The following is a 25110-nucleotide window of genomic DNA, read 5'->3' as shown; positions in this document are numbered from 1 at the left end:
AAAGGACTATTTGTGCCATGTTTAATGGGGGTTGTTATGATTCAGGCTCTCTGCCAACACTCTTTTTGTGCTCACTGCAAAAGGCAATTTCTGTATACAGATTTGAGCATTGTATGAACTAAAACTTATAACATTGTGAGTGGAGTGAATGGGTTAGCATGTTGTAGAATTAATAATGATCTATTTACCTGGCTATTGTGCACCAGAATTCCACATGGGCAGCTTACTGTGCATTTCTCTCCTTTTTTGAGGAGGAAGAGAAACACCACACTGTCAGACTATATAGAAGCAGACTGTTTCCAGTAGTTGAGATGCCATAGATCCAAGATTTAAATGTAAGAGATTTAGAACCGAGGGCAGGAGAAACTTATTCACACAGAGAGTTGTACATCGTCGAGAGCATGCAGAAATCAAGCACAGGCAGCGGAAAGAGTGTACGGCAAACCAGTCCCACCCACCCCTTCCCTCAACGACTATTTGCCCCACCTGTGACTGAGACTGTGGTTCTCGTATTGGACTGTACAACCACCTAAGAACTCATGCTAAAAGTGGAAGCAAGTCTTCCTCGATTCCGAGGGACTGCCTATGATGATGATGATGTATGGCTGTGGAATTGACTTCGAGGTTTGGTGGTTAAGGCAGAAATTACGTCAATGTTCAAGATTAGATTTGATAGGTGGATGAAGGAAAAGAGATGAAGGGATTAGAACTATTTGCTCGTAAGGAGGGTAAATGCTAAATTGGTTGGACCGAATGGCTTGTTTCCTTCCAGAATAACTTCTAGAATTTCTATGTACTTCAGGCTAGGCTGTCAGTTGAATTTATTAGAAGAAGAAAATCATAAAGGAACAAAAATGAATGTAGCAGAACAATATTAAACTTACATATAATTTACTTTTTGACATGAAAATACCAAAGCTCTCCAGAATCCGAGTCCAGGTTTTTAATGGTCTTTTATGTAGGCGCACAACTATTGAGTGAGCTCAGCATCTTAGGGCTATGGCCTGAATATATCCGTTACCTCCTTTGAAGTAGAGACTAGCTTCTTTGAAGAGCATTATCCACCTTCACCCCTAATGGATCAAAGCAGGTCTTTCATGGTAGGCGATGTAAATGTGTTACCAATCGATTTTATCTTTCAGGCAGATAAAAAATTTACTGCCTACTCCCTGCATCAAGATAGCTTTTGAATCTTCTAACATTTGACTGGCATAACAAATGTCATGGTATGAAGATATTTATTAAAGATGGCTGGACCAGTTTGTGGAATGTCACATCTCATGGTCTACTTCAAACTAAAACAACGGGGGTAATTTTCATCCTCATGAGAGATAACCTGGCAAAACAGATCATGCCCCTATTGTAGAACTTGTCCGATTGTCATCTCATTGAAATCAATGGCAGCTGGCCAGCTGAAGATCGAGCAGGCTGGAGGGTCCAATCGGTGTTGAGAGAAGGCTTCTGGCCGCCTGAAAGCAGTGGCCACGGGGTGGTGCGGACTGGTCAATGTTCGCAGCATTGCCCTCATGGGTTTTTGCTGCGGTGTGGAGATCTGCACCGGTCCTACAGATGCGCCGTTAATGACTTCATCAGAGCGCGCACTGCCATGGACCCGCCCCAGAAGGTAAATTCACCTCAAATAGTCTTCCGGCTGCCTGTCGGTGGCAATGACAGGTTTTTGGGTCGGTACACAGTGCTTGATCAAGACCACCAGCGGCCTTTAAAGGTGTGTTGCGTGTCGCAGCATTCTTGTCGCTGAGACTTTTTCGGACTTTTCCAAACATTGCCAGTGTCTTGTTGACAGCGGGATTGAGTGACAGTGGGCCGGGATCTTCAATCTCGACTACAGAGAGCTGTGATTCTGGAGGCTCTGCTTGTGGAGGAAAACTAAATGGGCTCAGTGCTGGCAGCGGAACACCTCCTGCACATTGTGCGTGGCAGGGAGGCACGCAGGAGAAGGCAGCGCCGTCTCCAACAGCTCCAGAGGCAGCGGGCAAGGGACACAGCTCACATGGCTGAGGAACATGCAGAAGGCCATGGAGATGAACCCAGAGAGGTGTCCCAGGAAGGACCTCAGGAAGGTCCTGCCGTCAGCAGAAAGGTCAGGTACACAGGTTCCCCGCACCAGATAGTGGGCGAGATGCACAGGAGGCAGATGCTTGCAAGTAGCAGGCTGCAGAGAGTGAGGACCAACAAGACAGGAGGGAGAAGGCAATGAGGCAGCTGCCAATGTAGATGTGGGGGAGAAGGCCCTATCGTCAAAGGGTCTACAGAGAGCAGTTCTCATACATGGACCTGATGGATGACCAGTGTCTCCGAAAACTGCGATTCCACAAGCACATCATGACGGAGCTCTGCGATCTCATGCAGCCAGACCTGCAGCCTCAAGCAAGGCTGAGGTCAGCTTTGACCGTCGCTGTGTGGGAAGGGTCGAAGCACGCAGCCCCTAGCCCTGGCCGAATGGCCTCACTGGGGCTGCGTGAATAAGGCTCCTCCCACGGCCAGCTCCTGTTTCCTCCCGACCCGACTCGACTCTCACTTCCCGCCTCCCGCCTCCCGCCTCCGGACCGGACCCGACACCGACCCGACTCCCGCTTTCCCCCCACCCGCCCCTGGACCGGACCCGACCCCGACCCGACTCCCGCTTCCCCTCCCCCCACGCCCCTGGACCGGGCCCGACCCCGACCCGACTCCTGCTTCCCCCCTCCCCTGGACCGGACCCGACCCCGACCCGACTCCCACTCCCCCTCCCCCCCGGACCCGACCCGACCCCGACCCGACTCCCGCTTCCCTCCACCCCCGGACCCGACCCGACCCGACCCCTCGGACTGGACCCGACCCGACTCCCGCTTCCCCCCCCCCCACCCCACCACCTCCGGACCGGACCCGACACCGACACCGACCCGACTCCCACTTCACTCTCCCGCCCCCAGACTGGATCCAACCTGACCTCCCTCCCCCCGACCTGACCTCACTCCCCCCGACCTGACCTCCCTCTCCCTCCCTCCCCCCGACCCGACCCAACGCCACCTACCTGTAAATCTGGTGCTGGGGACGGGCCCTGCCCGAAGTCTCGGGCCCAGCCCGTTCAGCCTCCCTCCCCCATCTCCTTCCCCGCCCCCCCATCTCCTTTCCCCCCCCATCTCCTTCCCCCCATCTCCTTTCCCCCTTCTCCTTCTTCCCCCCTTTCCCCCCTCCCCCTTCTCCCCCCCTCCCCCCTCCCCCTTCTCCTCCCCATCCCCTTCTCCCCCATCCCTCCCCCTTCTCCACATACCACCCTCTGCCCCTCTACCCCCCTCCTCCCCCTCCCCTCGCTGTCAGAAACACAGATACTGACAAACAGAGAATGAGAGACACACAGACAGACAGAGAGATAGAGACACTGACAGAGACACACTGAGGGGGGCATCCCAGCACGCTGTTGGAGGGCTCCAGCTGCTGCAGTCGGTAAGTAGAAAATTTTTATTTATTGATTTAAAAAAAATTATATCTTATTAATTTTTTTTGATTGATTTATTGGTTGATTTATTGATGTATTTATCATTTAATATTGATGATGGCTCTTTATTTGTAAAACTGAAGTGTTTAATGTTTGTAAACTTCCCTTTAAGCACCCCCCCCCACATTCCCTACGCCTGATTTGTAACCTACGCCTGATTTTCTAAAGTGTAGACAAGGTTTTTTCGAGCGTACAAAAATCTTCACTTACTCTATTCTAAGTTAGTTTGGAGTAAGTTTTCACTGACGAAACTTTGAAAACAGGCTTAAGTGGCATTGAAAAAAAAATTCTGTTCCAAAGTGAAACTGTTCTAACTGACTAGAACTGGAGCAAACTAAATGACGAGAATTCCGATTTCTAAGATACTCCGTTCTACACCAGTTGCTCCTAAAATTCAGGAGCAAATCATGTCGAAACTTGGGGCCTATAAGTGGAGGAGGGATTAAATATCGTACCCGATGAGCAGGGAGAAGCAGTTGGAGCCACAGGTCGGGTTCGTGAGGATTGCGGGCTTTCCCAGGGTTCAGGGTGCCATAGACTGCACCCACGTCGCATTGAGGATGCCACAGAACAATCTCGAGATCTTCAAAAACTGCAAGGGATTCTGATAGCAGCCACAATGCTTTCATCCTGCTCCAGACCGGTATGCCCAGCGTGTTTGCTGGGCCAAACCAAAATTGCGGCTGTTCCTTGGAGACAAGGGCTACCCACTGTGCATTTGGCTGCTGACTCCCCTTCGCAACCCCAGGACTGCTGCGCAGAAAGCCACCAGGTACATAATTGAGCAGACCATCAGAATCCTTAAACAGAGGATATTGAAACACAAAATAAAATTTTATTACACCACAAATAATGGATGTGGAAAACATCTGCATTATCAGTTCTTACCCTTGTGCATTTCCTTATAACCCCTCTTACACATACCTATTCTGGAACTACGCCGCAGTGTCTCCCCTGTGGCTGCATCATGGGTCTGGGAAGACTGCTGTGTTTCCTGTGTAGAACGTACAGATGTCCTTCTAGGATGTCCTCGACCAGCTCTGGCTGCAGACTGGGCAGTACCCTCCTCGGCTCCTTCCTCCGGGATTGGCTCGGGCGAGTCCATGCTTGGCAGCAATGGTTGAGTGGGAGGGCTCGGTTCAGGACTGTGATCCTGAGAGAGCACATCAGGATCCTGGTCTGAGGAGTCTGTGCCACTCCCCCGGGGCAACACCTTGCCATCACCACCAATCTGCTGGAGGACAGGTCGGTGGGGTGGCGCGACACGACACCGGAAGGTCCCCCGTGGACCGCGGTGTACCCAGCCAAGATGGCAGCAGTCAGATCTCGCATGGCATCCAGCTGAGACTGCATGAGGGCAGACACAGTGTCGATGCCACCAGAGACGACGGCAGTAAGAAGCTCCATGGCCTGTTGCCTAGAGCATTCTGAACCTCTAGGGCAGCGGCTATCCTCTCCAAAGCAGCACTCCGATGTTCATTCCCTTGCGCCTGTGCTGTAATGGCAGCTGCCATATCATGCGGCATCACAGCTGGATCCGCACGGGCACTCCAGGAGTCCACCATCGTCTGCAGACTGGCAATGATAGGCTCCATGGTGTGCGCAGAGCTGTCCACAATGCGGGAGGAGGACACCTGCACGCTCCTGACCACTTGTGACAGGCTCTCTGGCACCCTTGCCATTGTCCCCAACATCTGGGAATGCATGGCCTCCACCCTTCTTTCATAAGCCCCAACATCGATGGGTTCGTCTGATTCCTCTGCAGCAGAACTCGCGTGCGACCTTGCCCCCCGGAGAGATGGCACCCGAGGTTGCCTTTGCCCTTCACCATGCTGCAGCCTGCTAAGCCCCGGTGCATCACCCAGTGCAGACCCCTCTGCTAATTCTAACTGTCCCGACCGCGTACTCCCAGTATCTGAGCTGGCGCGTGCGAGTGTAGGAAGAAGTGATGCAGTGCTGGCAGCAGTGTCACCCCGTCTTTGGCCTCATCGGACATGCCGGCAATATTTGCAATGGGCTCAAGGCTCTCGTCCTGGCGCTGGCTCCCACTTGTCTCAAGGGTGTCCTCCTGACTTTGGCTCCCAGTCGCCTCATAAATGGCTCAAGGGGTCCTGTCAGGGTGAGGTTGGGCATTGCACCATGCAGCAAGAAATTGCACACAATCATAAGCAATTACGTGTTAGGCGCTGGCACTTTCAGGCAGAGATGGCATTAAAGGAAGGCCTTCACTTACCGATGCTGCCCCCAGCAGGATCCACATGACCGACGGCCACAGGAAAGGCAACATGTGGGCCCACTAGCCGCTGCACCCTTTCTTCAATATGAGTCAACTGCTGGATATCGGCCTTGCCCCCACCAGTCCTCTGTTGCTCCAAACGGTTGTGAGATACCTTGGCCTGCACAGCAAAGAAGGGTTGCTGAGGAGCAGTGTCATGAGGCCTCGGCAATTAGTGCAAGTGTGGCTCCATTACATGCAGGTGTAAGTCTGACATGAAAGGGAGCCTCCATTGTGAGTATGCACACATATATACAGGCCTCAGCAATCAAATGGTGCTTCAGTGACTAGTGAAGATGAGAAATAAGAGAAGGTGAAGGAGAGACTCACAAATAGAAGGTGAGGAGTTGGGGGAACATGTACTCACTTTCATCAGTCGAATGATGTTGTTCAGCCTTTTGCGGCATTGGGTGGCGATCGATGCGGTCATGAATGGAGGTCCCCGATACCTCCACAACGATCTCTCTCCGGCATTCACAAACATGGTGCATCAGTCTGTCTGTGTCTGGGTACAGAAGGCACCTCCTTCCCTCCTCCACAGCTTCGATCAGGCTCTCAAGTTCCACATCAGAAAAGTGTCTGGCCCTCCTTAGACCTGTGGCATTGGCCATTCCTTCGCGAGCAACAGAGACAAACTCAGGGCCTAGCTTCAAACCCTGCCCTTTAAGAAGGCCAGGGAGCAGCTGCCTCGTTATAAGCAAATCGGCAACATTTTGTGGCCCAATCGGCCACTCCACACCCACACCGCTGCAAACAGCCCGTTCCCACCACCAATACCGCTCCGCTCCTTTTTTCAGCATAAATGCTGAATTTCGCTCTAATGGTCGCATCCACTGAGACGGTAATGCACGGCAAAAAGCGGTAGGTGCACCTCGTTTCGGGCAGTGGGCAATTTTGGCCCCTAAGATTCATAAAGATGCGTGTAGTTGTGCTACCGTACCTATTATGCTATCTGTCATCTGGCTGAAGGCTTCCAGGAAATACTTGTTAACTTTCCATCATTCATTAAACTGTAAACATATTGGCTCAGTATAAGCCTGCCAATATGAATTCTGAAAAATGCACAGGCAGAACATAAGATGCCTTTTCTTTTTGATTTGCCTCACTAAGCAAGGCAACATTTTACTAACTTTAGTTTTACTGTTGCCAGGTTGAATGTGCTTTCCAATGTACTCAAAAATCCAAAAAGAAAAAAGTGCTTTCAGACACGAGGATATTGGTTTGAATCTTTTAAAGGGGCAGCACAGAAAACTAAACAGACAGATTTTAATGGCTCAGCCATGAGGTTAGCACAGGTAGAATAACACCAAAGTGTGAATGTGTTATATATTGGATAATGGATTATATTAGAAGGCAAACAGCACATTAATGGTTTCAGTTGGCATCAATTGTAAGCGCAGAGTTTGAGTGGTGTTTCATACAGATATATGTAACCCCTGAGATATATCAAGCTTTAAACTGCTCTCCAGCCTATGATTGTGAATGTATGATCCAGGTGGTGGGAGGGCTATTTTATTTAATTTTCCACAAGGTTTGCTTTTGTACAGCAGGCAGGTATCATGACTGATAGTGACTGATGGTAGACTCTTCTGAACAAATCATGTGATTTGAACAGAAATGATATTGAATTAGTGCATTATATATATTGACTGCAAAAATTTCTATGAAAGTACCTGGTCATCCTGGAGTTTTGGAGTCTTGTGATCCTGGGCCTCTACGCGAAGACCTGCATAGAGGCCCATGTATTCCAGGAGCGTATGTGCTTCGTACACATCCCTGGGCTCACGTGGGCTGGCCCAAACAATCAAAATGGGGGGATTCCCATTCATACTTATGGTGAGTTCCGTTTCTATGGAGCTGCCATAAATATGAATGGGACTACCCCCAAAAACACACAAACACATTAAATAAATTTTAAAAAACATTACATATTTAAAATGAATGAAAATGCAATTTAACTAAATATTTTATACAAAAATGTATTTTTTTGACTTTTTTATGTGTTTTAACAGGGCTAAAAATAAACTTGCCTTAATGGACAGGGTTTTTAATATATCAATAAGTGATATATTATTTTTCTATTTTCTAAAACTCTTACATTGGTAAAAGCAGGCCTTAGAATTTCACAGGCATTCGCTGGGCAGGAGTTGGGCAAATAGTGATTTGAGTGGAAAGTCTAGCCCAGGGATTCTCAAGAGGGCAGAATTAGAGGAGCTCAGATATCTCGGGATTTGTGGGGCTGAAGGAGACTACAGAGATAGGGAGGTGTGGGTCTACGGAGGGATTTGAAAACCAGGATGAGAATTTTTGAAATTGAGGCATTGTTTAACCAGGAGCCAATTTGGTCAGCAAGCACAGGGGTGATGGGTAAATGGGACTTAGTGCGAGTTGGGACACGGGCAGCCGAGTTTTGGTTGACCTCAAATTTATGTAGGATAGGACATAGGAGGCCAGCCAGGTGTGCGTTGGAATAGTCAAGTCACAAAGGCTTGTGGGGGTCGGGGGGTGGGTGGGATTTGGTGAAAGGCATTTCGCAGCACTTGGGAACCTGTATTGTTTAAAATACTCTGCAGCACCTATTTTAAATAATAAAGGTTTCCATAAATCACTGCTGAGGAAAACCTCTCCAATTTGTTAGTAATCAAGCCCTCTGATTTATAAGGGTTGATTTTATCTCCAGGGGCAGGTGAGGTGCAGGTAGGAGGGAAACCCCCATGGAGAGTTCAGTTTGAGGACTGGGTCATTTTAACTCCCAGGCCTCATTTGAATACTGCATCACTGTCTCCCACCCCAAACCAGCGTGAGTGAATTTTGGGCTGGTGGGCAGGGCCAGAAACCTAAGGTCGCCGGGAACCCCAGGGAATGGTCTGCAGCATAAAGGCAGTGCTTTGGGGGTGGGTGTGGGAGGCTAGGGGGGGAGGGGGGTGGTAATGGGGCTTACAAGAGATGCTGATGCTGTGAGGAAGAGGCAAGCTCAGGGTTGGGAAGGCCCAAGGTATTCTTGCATGACCCCACCCCTTCTGCTCTTTCACAGTACTGAACCTACTTCCATTCCGAGTATAATTACTGTTGTTGTTTTATCAAAATGCAACACCTTGCACTAACTGACATTGAATTCCATCTTTTTAGCCCAATCGCTCATTTATCAATATCCCTTTACAGATTGCGTTGGTCCTCTGAAGACTCCTATTTTGGTATCATCTGCAAATGTCAACATGGTGAAGAGAATGACCTCAGAACGGAACCCTGTGGGACACAGCTACCCACTTCTAACCACCCTGAAAAATTCCTTACCTCCTCCTCCTCTGTTTTATCCATTCTAACCAATTTTTAATCCAGTTTGCTATCCTTCCTCTTATTCCATACTGCTTATACATCTCCAGTAATCTCCTATGTGATATATTGTCAAAGGCTATCTTAAAGTGTTCATATACTACATCCGCTGCATTTCCTCCATTCCCCCATATAAAGGTTGTCAAGCACAAATGTCCCTTTTGAAATTTGTGCTGGCTCCTTCTAACTATTTGCTCTTTATCTAGATATGTGGTAATCTCAGCCTTAAGGAAGACACTAAAATATTTCTGACCGCAGTTGTTAGCCAATTGGCCAGTAATTACCCAGATTAACTTTGACTGCCTTTTTAAGAATGGGTACTACATTGGCCCATCTCCAGTCCTCCGGCACACATCAACACTCAATAGACCCCTGCAATATAATTTCGCGGACCTCCCCAAGTTCCTCCCTCATTTACTTTAAGATTTTAGGATGTATTCCGTTGGGTTCTGGCACTTTGTCTTCCTTTAGCCTAACTAAATTATCTTTAATTTTCCTTTCATCCATCATCATATTGCTCATCTCATTCTCAACCACTTCAAAATTCACTCTGGTTTCCTTCTCTTTAGTAAAGATCAAGATCATCATCTACAAATTGGCAATCCTTTCCTCTCTGAGGTCCCACTTCACTTTTAACAATTTTCCTTTTACTGATCTACTTGTACAAGACTTTGGGCTCGGAATTCACCGTCCCCGAAGGGACAGCTACTGCGGAGTTTGGGCGGCCGATCGGAAAAAATTGATCGGCCGCCACAGTCGGCTACTTTTCTCTCCTCGGGCCATATTCAGCTCGGGGGGGGGGGGGGGGTTTCAGCAGTGCTCACTTCTGCCGGAAACGGCGCGGTGAAGCCGGAGTAAAGGAAGATTTTCATGCGGTGGGGAAAGCAGCGGCCGGGCCACTGGAAAATGGCCACCAGCTGGATTTTCACCTATAAAAAGGTAGCACTTCTTCAGGCTTTGCCCCCGCCAGATATTTGAGTTGGTGCTCGAACGCGACGCCACTGGAGTGTTGCCGGGATCGGGGCCCTTTGCCAAGAAAATAGTTTAATTAAGTTTTGATTGGAGTTTAAAGTGCAGTAAGGTGTAGTAATTGTTTTGGCTTCAGTAAACCTGCTGAGTGCTGCTCAGAGGTTTAGACAGACCTTTGTAGAACTTTCACTTCTGACAGTTTAGTAGAAGCCTGTAGGCCTCATTGTGGGCTGCAGAAACCTACTTGGCAGGGTTCACCCTGAGGATGGGAGGAGTGTTGGGAGGGCAACACCTTGTACATCTGTCAGAAGCAGGGCAGCACGCAAGAGAAGGCATCGCCGTCAGCACCATGCGGCGAGGCAGTGGGTAAGGGAGACTGCAGCCATGGCTGCACAACCGAGAGAAGGGCATGCAGCTGTGCACAGACCTGCAGCTCAAGAGGATGGCCAGGAGGGAGATGGCATCAGGAGGAGGGTGAGGGATGCTGCCGCCCCCCCCCCGCCCCCCCTCCAAATACTGGGAAAGGAGCCTTTCCAGCAAGAGCCTCCACAGGAGCCTGAGAATGAGGAGGACCAGGGAGATGGCCAGCAGGCAGCTGCCAGGGGATGTGGGGAAAGGAGTCCATACCCTCAAAGGGTCTACAGATCTCAATTCTACTTCCTCCAGCTCTCTGATGAGCAATGCCTGCGAAGGCTACGATTTTGGACAGAAGCACTCAGGGAACTCTGCACTATCCTAAGAGAAGATCTGCAGCCTCAAAGAAGGCTCAGGTCCGCTCTCACCGTGGAGACCAAGGTCACCATCACCTTGAATTTTTACGCCATGGGGTCTGTCCAGTCTGCCACTGCAGACATTGGCAACATCTCCCAATTCTCGGCACATCGGTGCATCCGGCAGGTCACAGATGCACTGTACAGGAGACGGGACCAGTACATCTCCTTCCCAATGACAAGGGACAAACAGGTGGAGCGGCAGGCCAGATTTGCCTGAATGGCAGGCTGCCCGAAGGTGCAGGGTGCCATTGACTGCACACACGTTGGTCTGAGGCCGCCACATCATCACCCTGAGTTCTTTGTGAACCGCAAAGGCTTCCACTCTCTAAACGTGCAGCTCGCGTGTGACCACCAGCATCGGATCCTGGCAGTTGATGCGAGGGACCCAGGCAGCAGTCATGATTCGTTCATTCTGCGCCAGACCAGTGTGCCCGAGATCTTCACTGGCCTGAATCAGGATTGCGGTTGGCTGCTTGGGGACAAGGGGTGTCCCTTGTCCACTTGGCTGCTCACTCCACTATAGAACCCCAGGACAGCGCCAGAGCACACATACAATGCCGTTCATTGTGCCACCAGGTGCATCATCAAGCAGTGCATAGGCATCCTCAAGCAGAGGTTCCAGTGCCTGGACCACTCTGGTGGCACCTTGCAGTACTCTCCTCAATGGGTCTCCATAATCGTCGTGGTCTGCTGCATGCTGCACAACCTGGCCATCATAAGGGGACAGCCGCTGGAGGTCAAGTCAGCAGTACCACCTGAGGAGGAGAAGGAGGAGGATCTCCGTCGCCCCCCCCCCCCGGAAGGGAGGTGCAGCTGCGTCTCATAGCTGCTCGCTTCAGATAATCCCATCCACACATGACCCTTCAGCTACCACCTTCAATGGCCATCGCAATGAGTGCCTTAATGCAGAATTGCCCACTCCCAGATGAAACACCTGGCCAGATATATCTGCCAAAAATAAAGATTTATCCAATTATCCAAATCGCTGCAAAAACAGACCATAAAGAACAATATAATAACACTGTTATAATTTTTTTACCCCTGTGCATCTCACTGTAACACCTGTTACACGTGATGACCTTAACACTCCGCCTAAGTGTCATCCCTGTGGCTGCATCATGGGTCTGGGAAAGCTGCTGTGGTTGTTGTTTGGGAGCTATAGCCAATTAAGTACTTTTTGCAGTTTGGGCACTGTTGTAATGTCGGAAATGTAGCAGCTAGCTCCTACAAACCATCATCATCATAGCGGTCCCTCGAAACGAGGATGACTTGCTTCCACGCCAAAAAAGGATGAGTTCACAGGTATTTCAATGAAGGACCCAAACCACATCCTCAAGGGTGGAATATACCTGTGCGTGGATTTTTTTTAATGTGTGGTGACCGTTGCACACCAGCCACCATACAGGCTTGACAGAGCTAGGTCTTGGTCCAGTGGCAAGGATTACCCAAGATGACTGGAGACCAGCTCTGCTCCATGGACCTAGTGCGCACACATATCGCAGTGTGGGCTGGCCCGTGCTGTCCCTGGGCCCCTGGCCCTGAACTCACGCCTCCCCTTGGCCTGGATCACATCCCTCTACAGTCTCTCGCCGCTCCTTCGCCCCGATCTCGCCGCTCCTGCTGTATCTGCCCACGCTCCAATCACCGACCTGGACCTTGATGACATCACTCTTCGCTGCCATCGCCCTCCTGCACCAGCTCGTGCTGCTCCCTGGAGTAGTACGCCTCCACGCTGCTCCTTGAGGGCTCCACGCTGCTCCTTTTGTGGCCCTGACCTGCCGCTGGTGTTCTCAAGCAGGTTGGGGCCTCCACGATTCTCGCTACAAACAGCAATGTGATAATGACCAGATAATCTGTTTTAGTGATGTTGATTGAGGGATAAATATTGGTTAGGACAACAGGGATAACTCCCCTGCTCCTCTTCGAAATAGTGTCATATGATCTTTTACATTCGCCACGAGAGGGCAGATGGGGCCTCGGTTTAATGTCTCATCCGAAAGACGGCACCTGCGACAGTGCAGCACTCTCTCAGTACTGCACTGGAGTGTCAGCCTAGATGTTTGTGTTCTAGTCTCTGGAGTGGGACTTGAACCCATAACCTTCTGACTCAGGCTGCCAACTGAGCCACAGCTGACATGGTTAAAACTATTAGCCGTTTCCTTTTTAATTGAATATATTTATTCTGTACCTTTGCAACTAAATGAACTGCTGGTCTACAGTTATTTGTGCCAATTTCTCCATCTGCCTCACATTAGTTAGCATAGTCTTCATCTTTCTAAAATCTGCACTAGTCCAATTTAATGTTCTAGTCTTTGTACTGGTTTTTCCCTTTCTAGTTGGATCTTAAACTTCATCACCACTACTTCTAAGGTGACAGCCACATGAAGCCCAGCTACCTAATCTGTTTCATTACATATAACTCGATCTAGCAGTGGATCTGCCCTTGTTGGCCTACTAGCTTGAGAAATTAGTTCTGTACATATTTTAGGAATTTCATTCTCTATTCACCAATTACTTCATCTCTGTCCCAATCAATAAGTGGCTAATCAAAATCGTTATTTCTACTTATCTGCTAGTGCAGGTATATATATTTTTTAAACGGTGAAGGGAATTGCAAGGACATTGAATATCTTGGGGTTCAGTAACTTTGAAACATGAATATGCCATTAATCCTGCAGTGTATAAATAAAGAGTCTGACTGGATACTGTGAGCTCAAAGTAAAGTGTGACCTTAGTCTTTTATTGCAGGTCTCCAGAGTGCCTCTCCAGCCTGTGAGGTCTCCTAGGTACCTGTGCTCCCAAGGAATTGTGGGATCCTTTGGGACTTTAGGAGATGAGCCCTCTGGTGGCTGTACAAGGTATATACAAGTTTACATACATAACAACACTCCCCCCAAAGTCAACAGTGTAACTATTTGCAAGGTGAGTCGATCTGGGGCCTTTCTTTCCCTGGCTGATCATCTCGGTGCAAATGCTGGTTTTGGTGAATCGTTTGTTGGGCCCTCGCTGGGCTGCTGTGCAGCTGGCCTTGCTGGGTTGCCTGGTGTGGTGAGTCCTGCAGGGCTGCTGCGGGTGATGAGTTCTGCTTCATGGCCAACCGCGGTGTCGGTTGCCACTGGTGTGTATGTTGGGGGGTCAAAGAAGGTAGGGTCCAAAGTGGGTTGCTCTGGATAGTCCGTGAATCTGAGTTTGATTTGGTCCAAGTGTTTCCGGTGAATGAATCCATTTGAAAGTTTGATCCGAAACACCCTGCTCCCCTCTTTGGCTACAATAGTGTCGGGAAGCCACTTGGGACCTTGTCCATAATTCAATACAAATACAGGTTCATTGATTTCAATTTCGCGTGACACATTTGCGCTATCATGATATGTACTTTGTTGAAGTCGCCTGCTCTCTACCTGTTCATGAAGATCAGGGTGGACTAACGAGAGCCTTGTCTTAAGTGCCCTTTTCATGAGCAGTTCAGCAGGTGGAATCCCAGTGAGTGAGTGGGGTCTCGTGTGGTAGCTAAGCAGGACTCAGGATAAGCGAGTCTGCAGTGAGCTTTCAGTTACCCTCTTCAAGCCTTGCTTGATAATTTGCACTGCTCTCTCTGCCTGACCATTGGATGCTGGTTTAAATGGGGCAGATGTAACATGGTTGATCCTGTTACGGGCCATGAACTCTTTGAACTCGGCACTGATAAAACATGGCCCGTTGTCACTCACAAGGACATCAGGTAGTCCGTGCGTGTCAAACATGGCCCGTAGGCTTTCAGTGGTGGCAGCGGACGTGCTTGCCGACATTATCTCATATTCAATCCATTTGGCGTACGCATCTACAACTACAAGGAACAATTTAACCAAAAAGGGCCTGCATAGTCAACATGGACCCTGGACCACGGTTTGGAGGGCCACGACCATAAACTTAGTGGCACCTCCCTGGGTGCATTGCTTGACTGCGAGCATGTGTTACATCTGTGCACGCAGGACTCTAAGTTCGCGTTGATACCGGGCCACTACTCGTGGGATCTGGCTATCGCTTCCATCATTACGATGCCTGGGTAGGTACTGTGGAGGTCACTGATGAAAGTATCTCTGCCCTTCTTGGGGACCACTACCCGATTGCCCCACAGAAGGCAGTCGGCCTGCATATACATTTCATCTTTGCGCCGCTGGTATGGCTTTATCTCTCCCTGCATTTCCACTGGGACACTGGACCAGCTCCCGTGAAGCACACAATTTTTTACTAGGGACAGTTAGGTGTCCTGGCTTGTCCAGGTTCTAATCTGTCGGGCTGTGACGGGTGATTGCTCACTCTCGAATGCTTCCATAACTATGACTAAATCTGCGGGCTGCGCCATTTCCACCCCCGTGGTGGGCAACGGCAGCCTACTGAGAGCATCGGCACAGTTTTCTGTGCCTGGCCTGTGGCTTCTTTTTCAATTATGCTATAGGCTATCTCAACCTTAGACAGATTTCTGGATGTATAAGCAACCGGTTGCAATTTCCCAGATTCATTAGCTAGTTGCAATAAATAATCGATGCCATATGACGACGCATCACATGCTAGTACCAAATGCTTACATGGATCATACAACACAAGCAATTTGTTTCAGCATAACAATTTTCTAGCTTTTACAAAAGCATTTTCTTGGCTTTTGCCCCATACCCATTCATCTCCTTTTCACAGTAAGGCGTGCAGTGGTTCGAACAGTGTGCTGAGACGCGGTAAGAAGTTACCAAAGTAGTTCAGGAGTCCTAGAAACAGCCGCAGCTCCGTCACGTTCTGTGGCCTCGGTGCATTCTCGATTGCCTCCGTCTTTGAATCGGTGGGCCTGATGCTGTCCGCCATGATTCTTCTCCCCAGGAACTCCACTTCAGGCACCAGGAAAACGCACTTCGAATGTTTCAACCTGAGCTCCACGCAGTTGATTCGACTAAGAACCTTCTCCAGGTTCTGCAGATGTTCGATTGTGTCCCGACCTGTAACCAAGCTGTCGTACTGGAAGACCACCGTGCGCGGGACCGACTTCAGTAAGCTTTCCATGTTTCTTTGGAATATCACCGCGGCTGATCGAATTCCAAATGGGCATCTGTTATAAATGAAGAGACCTTTGTACGTGTTGATGCAGGTGAGGCCCTTTGATGATTCCTCCAGCTCCTGCGTCATGTAGGCCGAGGTCAAGTCCAGCTTCGTGAACGTCTTTTCTCCCGCCAGCGTAGCAAAACGGTCATCAGCCTTTGGTAGTGGGTATTGATCCTGCAGGGAGAAACGATTTCTAGTTCATTTGTAATCACCACGGATTCTGACGGTGCCGTCTCCCTTGAGGACTAGAACAGTCGAACTGGCCCACTGGTGAATTCGATCGGCAAAATGATGCCCTCTCATTGCAGCCGGTCCAGCTCGATATCTATCCTTTCTCTCATCAAGTACGGTACTGCTCTTACCTTGTGATGGATGGGTCGCACTCCTTGGAACTTCCTGATGCCTGGTTCGAACAGCGAAGGGAACTTGTTTAAGACCTGGGCACATGAAGTGTCGTCAGCAGACGAGAGCGCTCGGACGTCGTCCCAGTTCCAGCGTATCTTTCTCAGCCAGCTCCTGCCGAGCAGCGTGGGACCATCGCCTGGTACCAACCTGAGTGGTAGCTTGTGCACCGCTCCATCGTAGGAGACCTTTACAGTAGCACTGCGGATTACGACAATCAGTTCCTTTGTGTAAGTTCTCAGTTTCATGTGAATGGGAATCAAGACTGGCCTTGAGGCTTTGCTGCACCACAATTTTTCGAAAGTCTTTTTGCTCATAATGGACTGGCTCGTGCCCGTGTCCAGCTCCATTGACACCGGGAGTCCATTTAATTCAACCTTCAGCATTATTGGGGGACACTTTGTGATAAATGTGTGCACCCCATAATCCTCTGCCTCCTCGGTCTGAGGCTCCGGTTCATTGTGATCCGTCGTGATTTGTCCTCCTCTGCAACATGGTGGTTTGCAGGATTAACAGGTTTGCAGCTCACCTGCACATACGTTGGAGGCATCCCATTGTTCCACAGCACTTGCAAATGTACCTTTTAGAAGCGGCATGAATGGAAATGATGATCACCGCCACAGTGCCAACAAAGTGTAAATGGCCTTGCATTCATCACCCTTGGTGGTGGACTCTGAGACATCTGTGGACGTGCAGCTGCAGGCATGTGGGGCCTACCCTGTACGTTGCGATTTGAAAACAACATCACTTTGCTCACAGTACTTGTAGCAGCACTCGGTGTGCTGAGAGATTTGCTTAGTATTGTCACTGGTGGCAATGAACGCCTGGGCTATCGCTATGGCCTTACTCAAGTTTGGGGTCTCTGCAATCAAAAGTTTGCGACGTATAACTTCATGGCCAATGCCAAGTACGAAAAAGTCTCTGAGCATGTGCTCCAAATGTCTTTCAAATTCGCAATGTCCTGCAAGGAGTCTTAGCTCGGCGACATAACTCGCCACTTCCTGGCCTTCAGACCTTTTGTAGGTGTAGAATCGGTACCTCGCTTTCCTTCGCGTTCAGATGCTCCTGGATCAGTGTGCACAAATCATCGTACAATTTCTCGGTGGGTTTCGCTGGAATAAGCAGATTTTTCATGATGCCATACGTTGGTGCCCCGCAGATGTTGAGGAGAATCGCCCTTCGTTTGGCAGCGTTCGCTTCTCCTTCCAGCTCATTGGCCACGAAGTATTGGTCGAGTCGCTCCTCGAAGGTTTCCCAATCATCTCCCTCCTAGAATTTCTGCAAGATTCCCACTGTTCTCTGCATCGTTAGGTTCATCATCTGTATCTCATCGCCAGTTGTAGTGTATGAATAAAGAGTCTGACTGGATACTGTGAGCTCAAAGTAAAGTGTGACCTTAGTCTTTTATTGCAGGTCTCCAGAGTGCCTCTCCAGCCTGTGAGGCCTCCTTAAGTACCTGTGCTCCCAAGGGATTGTGGGACCCCTTGGGACTCCAGGGGATGAGCCCTCTGGTGGCTGTACAAGATAAATACAAGTTTACATACGTAACAAATCCCATTAAGTCTGCTCCACTATTTTTGTCGGTCATGGCAGCGCTATCTTTTTAAATTACATCTCTCTCGCTGCCTTTTTCCCGTAACCCTTAATGGCCTTACTTTTCATGTCAGTCTCTATCTCCCTTTTAAACACCTGAATTCACCTTACATATGTGGCCTTCTGGGACAGTGTGTTTCACATTCTGACAACCTTTTGTGTGGAGTTTTTTCTGGATTCATTTTTCACTGGCTTAGCTCAAATTCTAACATTTGTCTCCTTGTTGTGGATTTCCTTAACAGAGGGAAGACACACTCATTATTTACTCAGTGTCAGCTGTGGCTCAGTGGGTAGCACACTCGCCTCTGAGTCAGAACATTGTGGGTTCAAGTCCCAATCCAGGAACTTGACACTCCAGTGCAGATTGCAAAATAATAAAAACAGATTATCTGATTGTTATCATATTGCTGTTTGTGGGATCTTGCTGTGCACAAGTTGGCTGCAGGGTTTCCCACATTACAACAGTAACTACACTCCAAAAAGTACTTCATGGGCTGTAAAACGCTTTGAGACGTCTGGTGATCATGAAAGCCGCTATATAAATGCAAGTCTTTCAATTCTTTCTTTACCCTGCCGATTCCCTTCATTACTCTAAATAAATCAATCAGCTCATTTTTAAACCTGATGCTGATTCAAACTTCAGTCTTGTAGTTTATGATCTGAATGCCCATCAATATGTTATTGATTTATTTATCTGACAGTTCAAAATGTTCAAGACATGGTACAGTTAGAGATGACACTGCACAGTTTGGCGAGGCTGATTAATTTGTTTATTGTAGCATAGCAATGGAACCTCACAGGTTCAGAATGTTGCCATTCAGAACTCCTGGGGCTGGATTTTGATCAAAAACTGCCACCACCGGATTACCACCCAAAAAACCGCTATGATTATTCAATTAAGATCGGCGAAAATTAATCAAAAAATGGAAAAAAATCCTCCCGGCGGGAAAAATCGGTGCTCCACATGGATTCTCAGCGGAAAACGCGATCCTGGTCAAATTTAGTCAAATTTAGTCTGAGGCTACAAGTTGGGCCTCATCATCATAGGCAGTCCCTCAAAATTGAGGAAGACTTTCTTCCACTCTAAAAGTGAGTTCTCAGGTGACTGTACAGTTCAATATGGGAATTATAGTCTCTGTCACAGGTGGGACAGACAGTGGTTGAAGGAAAGGGTGGGTGGAGAGTCTGGTTTTCCGCACGCTCCTTCTGCTGTCTGTGCTTGTTTTCTGCATGCTCTCAGTGAGGAGACTCAAAGTGCTCAGCGCCCTCCTGGATGCTCTTCCTCCACTTAGGGCAGTTTTGGGCCAGGGATTCCCAGGTGCCAGTGGGGATGTTGCACTTTATCAAGGAGGCTTTGAGGGTGTCCTTGAAACGTTTCCTCTGCCCACCTGGGGCTCGCTTTCCATGTAGGGGTTCCGAGTAGACCGCTTGCTTTGGGAGTCTCGTGTTGGGCATGCGAACGATGTGGTCCACCCAACGGAGCTGATCAAGTGTGGTCAGTCTTTCGATGCTGGGGATGTTGGCCTGATCGAGAACACTGATGTTGATTCGTCTATCCTCCCAGGGGATTTGCAGGATCTTGCGGAGGCAGTGCTGGTGGTACTTCTCCAGCACTTGGAGGTGTCTACTGTATATGATCCATGTCTCTGAGCCATATAGGGCGGCAGCTATCACTACTGCCCTGTAGACCATAAACTTGGTGCCAGATTTGAGGTCCTGGTTTTCAAACACTCTCTTCCTCAGGCGACCGAAGGCTGCACTGGCACACAGTGTTGGACCTGGTCGTCGATGTCTACCCTTGCTGATAGTAGGCTCCCGAGGTATGGAAAATGGTCCTCGTTGTCCTAGAGAGGGGGAGAACACAAAAAATATTTTTCAAAGAAACACAAAATAAAACAGCAGAAAACATTCACAGGACCCGTTTCCAGTGAATCGCTGCAAAATAATTTTACAAAAATCCTTTCCCTTACCTTTTATTGCAGGGTTTTATACCTATCACTGATCAAGGACTGCTCCAGCTGTTATCTCCACGGCGTGTTTTTCTCGCCAAGTACAGAACACCGTTACCACCAAACTCGGGCGGAAGTGTTTTTTTCAGTGTTGCACATCGGCGGTCCACCCGCCCCCCCCCCCCCCCCAGCGGTATTTCAAAACCGGCGGCAGAACGTTTTGATGAAATTATCACCGGGCGGTTTTCCACCAAAAAATAGGAATACCGCTGAAAAACTAGCCGGGAGCAGCAGCGGGAGCAGGCGGACCTGTGAGGGAAGCGACAGCAGCGGGGTCAAAAGTAAAAGAAGTAAAAAGAAATCGAAGTGCGACATCACAGCCAAGAGGGTAAGTGATTGGCTAGTTGATTGGTGAGTAGTTTTTCTTTTTTCTTTATCTTTTTTTCTTTTTCTTATCAGTAAGAAACCTTTGGCATTGTTGCCAAATTAAGTTAATTTAAGGGTTACGTCATGGCAGGAGAGCCCAGAGCTCATCAGGGGAAGGCAGCAGCAGCCAAGTTCATGGCACTATGGGTGGCTCTGCTGCACAGGAGGGCAGGAAAAAGAGTGGGAGATCTATAGTGGTAGGGGATTCTACTGTAAGGGGAATAAATAGGCGTTTCTGCGGCCGCAATCAAGACTCCAGGATGGTATGTTGCCTCCCTGGTGCAAGGGTCAAGGATGTCTCTGAGCGGCTGCAGGGCATTCTGGAGGGGGTGGGTGAACAGCCAGTTGTTGTGGTGCATATAGGTACCAAAGATATAGGTAAAAAATGGGATGAGATCCTACAAGCTGAATTTAGGGAGCTAGGAGTTAAATTAAAAAGTAGGACCTCAAAAGTAGTAATCTCAGAATTGCTACCAGTGCCACGTACTAGTCAGAATAGGAATAGCAGGATAGTTAAGATGAATACGTGGCTTGAGGAATTGTGTAAGAGGGAGGGATTCAAATTCCTGGGACATTGTAATCGGTTCTGGGACCAGTATAAACTGGACGGTCTACACCTGGGCAGGACCGGAATCAATGTCCTAGGGGGAGTGTTTGCTAGTGCTGTTGGGGAGCGGTTAAACTAATATGGCAGGGGAATGGGAATCTATGCAGGGAGACAGAGGGAAGTAGAATGGGGGCAGAAGCAAAAGGTAGAAAGGAGATAAGGAAAAGTGAAAGGCAGAGAAATCAAAGGCGAAAATCAAAAAGTTCCACATTACAATATCATTTTAAAAGGACAAAAAGTGTTAAAAATACAAACCTGAAGGCTCTGTGTCTCAATGCGAGGAGTATTCATAATAAGGTTAATGAATTAACCGTGCAGATAGCTGTTAACGGATATGATGTAATTGGGGTTATGGAGACATGGCTCCAGGGTGACCAAGGCTGGGAACTCAACATTGAGGGGTATTCAATATAAAGGATAGACAGAAAGGAAAAGGAGGTGGGGTAGCGTCGCTGGTTAAAGAGATTAACGCAATAGTAAGGAAGGACATTAGCTTGGATGATGTGGAATTGGTATGGGTAGAGCTGCGGAACACCAGAAGGCAGAAAACGCTAGTGGGAGTTGTGTACAGACCACCAAACAGTAGTCGTGAGGTTGGGGACAGCATCAAACAGGAAATTAGGGATGCGTGTAATAAAGGTACAGCAGTTATCATGGGTGACTTTAATCTACATACAGATTGAGCTAACCAAACTTGTAGCAAAAGGGTGGAGGAGGATTTCCTGGAGTGTATTAGGGATGGTTTTCCAGACCAATATGTCGAGGAACCAACTAGGGAGCTGGCCATCCTGGACAGGGTGTTGTGTAATGAGAGAGGATTAATTAGCAATCTTGTTGTGCGAGGCCCCTTGGGGAAGAGTGACCATAATATGGTAGAATTCTTCATTAAGTTGGAGAGTGACACAGTTAATTCAGAGACTAGGGTCCTGAACTTAAAGAAAGGTAACTTCGATGGTTTGAGACGTGAATTGGCTAGGATAGACTGGCGAATGATACTTAAAGGGTTGACGATGGATAGGCAATGGCAGACATTTAAAGGTCACATGGATGAACTTCAACAATTGTACATCCCTGTCTGGTGTAAAAATAAAACGGGGAAGGTGGCTCAACCGTGGCTAACAAGGGAAATTAGGGATAGTGTTAAAGGAAGAGGCTTATAAATTGGCCAGAAAAAGCAGCAAACCTGAGGACTGGGAGAAATTTAGAATTCAGCAGAGGAGGACAAAGGGTTTAATTAGGACAGGGAAAATAGAGTATGACAGTAAGCTTGCAGGGTACATAAAAACTGACTGCAAAAGCTTCTATACATATGTGAAGAGAAAAAGATTAGTGAAGACAAATGTAGGCCCCTTGCAGTCAGAATCAGGTGAATTTATAATGGGGAACAAAGAAATGGCAGACCAATTGAACAAATACTTTGGTTCTATCTTCAATAAGGAAGACACAAATAACCTTCCGGAAATACTAGGGGACCGAGGGTCTAGCGAGAAGGAGGAACTGAAGGAAATCCTTATTAGTCAGGAAGTGGTGTTAGGGAAATTGATGGGATTGAAGGCAGATAAATCTCCAGGGCCAGATAGTCTGCATCTCAGAGTACTTAAGGAAGTTGCCCTAGAAATAGTGGTGGTCATTTTCCAACATTCTATAGACTCTGGATCAGTTCCTATGGATTGGAGAGTAGCTAATGTAACCCCACATTTTTAAAAAGGAGGGAGAGAGAAAACAAGGAATTATAGACCGGTTAGCCTGACATTGGGAGTGGGAAAAATGTTGGAATCAATTATTAAAGATGTAATAGCAGCGCATTTGGAAAGCAGTGACAGGATCAGTACAAGTCAGCATGGATTTATGAAAGGGAAATCATGCTTGACAAGTCTTCTAGAATTTTTTGAGGATGTAACTCGTAGAGTGGACAAGGGAGAACCAGTCGATGTAGTGTATTTGTCTTTCAAAAGGCTTTTGACAAGGTCCCACATAAGAGATTAGTGTGCAAAATTAAAGCACATGGTATTGGGGATAATGTATTGATGTGGATAGAGAACTGGTTGGCAGACAGGAAGCAAAGAGTAGGAATAAATGGGTCTTTTTCAGGATGGCAGGCAGTGACTAGTGGGGTACCGCATGATTCAGTGCTGGGACCCCAGCTATTTACAATATACATCAATGATTTAGATGAAGGAATTGAGAGTAATATCTCCAAGTTTGCAGATGACACTAAGCTGGGTGGCGGTGTGAGCTGTGAGGAGGATGCTAAGAGGCTGCAGGGTGACGGACAGGTTAGGTGAGTGGGCAAATGCATGGCAGATGCAGTATAATGTGGATAAATGTGAGGTTATCCACTTTGGTGGCAAAAACAGGAAGGCAGAATATTATCTGAATGGTGACAGATTAGGAAAAGGGGAGGTGCAACGAGACCTGGGTGTCATGGTACATCAGTCATTGAAAGTTGGCATGCAGGTACAGCAGGTGGTGAAGAAGGCAAATGGCATGTTGGCCTTCATAGCGAAAGGATTTGAGTATAGCAGCAGGGAGATCTTACTGCAGTTGTGCAGGGCCTTGGTGAGGCCACACCTTGAATATTGTGTTCAGTTTTGGTCTAATCTGAGGAAGGACATTCTTGCTATTGAGGGAGTGCAGCGAATGTTCACCAGACTGAGTCCCAGGCTGTCAGGACTGACATATGAAGAAAGACTGGATCGACTAGGCTTATATTCACTGGAATTTGGAAGAATGAGAGGGGATCTCATAGAAACAGATAAAATTCTGATGGCATTGGACAGGTTAGATGCAGGAAGAATGTTCCCGATATTGGGGAAGTCCAGAACCAGGGGTCACAGTCTAAGGATAAGGGATAAGCCATTTAGGACCGAGATGAGGAAAACTTCTTCACTCAGAGAATTGTTAACCTGTGGAATTCTCTACCGCAGAGAGTTGTTTAGGCCAGTTCGTTAGATATATTCAAGAGGGAGTTAGATATGGCCCTTACGGCTAAAGGGATCAAGGGGTATAGAGAGAAAGCAGGAATGGAGTACTGAAGTTGCATGATCAGCCATGATCATATTGAATGGTGGTGCAGGCTTGAAGGGCCGAATGGCCTATTCCTGCACCTATTTTCTATGTTTATATGTTTCTATGAAAGGCTGAGCAAATTCCAGCTCGTCATTTGAAGGATCAGTTTTCAAAGATTGTGGAAACCAGTGTCCAGTCTTCCTCTAACTGATATCCTGAGGCAGACTTTTTAAATGATGGGTCCTTCAAAGTCTTTAAGCTGATCAGCTTTTAAATACATTACAAACACAAATGACATTATAATAGAGTACATTGTTTAATCTTCATTCCTTTATTTGTTTTGCCATAGTTTGAAAATAGTCAACATAGAATTGTAAGATGGCATACAATATAATGAAGTATCTTATTTTTTAATGTTTTTAATATTTGGTTTTACCAAGTAATGTAGTGAGGTTAACTATAGGTTAATGAATATATTTTGAAGTATATGAAAGATTTCTATTGTGTGCAGCGTTTCTCTGATTACTTGACTGAATACTTTTTGGTCCGGTATATTTTCCAATTCTGCCAGCTTTTGATTTGCATTTCATAAACAAAATGGAAATTTGCAGTTTGTTGCCCATTTATCCTTTGTGTTGCAACTCTTGAAGTTTCTGGAAACTTAACCCACATATGGTGATCTTTTATTCTGTGGGTTTTGCTATTATTAATATATTCTTGTTCAAAGTCCTTGGCTTGTACCTGAAAATAATTTTTTTGACATTTACATTGCACTTGCAATCTTCTCCAGGTTTAGACTCACATTTAAATGGCAAATTCTGTTGGGTGTTATAAGTAAAATATATTTCACATCTCTTTGAAAAAAAATCTTCTCATGCTTTTAAATCCAGTATAGTGCTAGTATTGAATGCATATTCAAAGATGTTGTAATGCGGTATTAAGTTAATTCGATTCACCTCTGATACTTGGCTGAGTGGATGTTTTCAGCAGTTGTTTACTGCTGTGTTAAGCCTATAATATACAGATCAATTATATTTAACTGGTTACTCAATGCTTGAAGTAAAATTGAACAGTCCCAATTCTGCTGCATAGTATCTGTACTGGGGTTGGACACATTTGATTGGATATTTTATAACTGATGGTATTAGTTCGATGTTTAGCACAAGAATTTTTCAGATGATGTGAACTCGGGGTGAATGGCTGACGAA

Source organism: Pristiophorus japonicus, chromosome 1 (genome assembly GCF_044704955.1).
Source record: "Pristiophorus japonicus isolate sPriJap1 chromosome 1, sPriJap1.hap1, whole genome shotgun sequence".
Classification (NCBI taxonomy): domain Eukaryota; kingdom Metazoa; phylum Chordata; class Chondrichthyes; family Pristiophoridae; genus Pristiophorus; species Pristiophorus japonicus.
Note: the sequence above shows the minus strand (reverse complement) of the source record.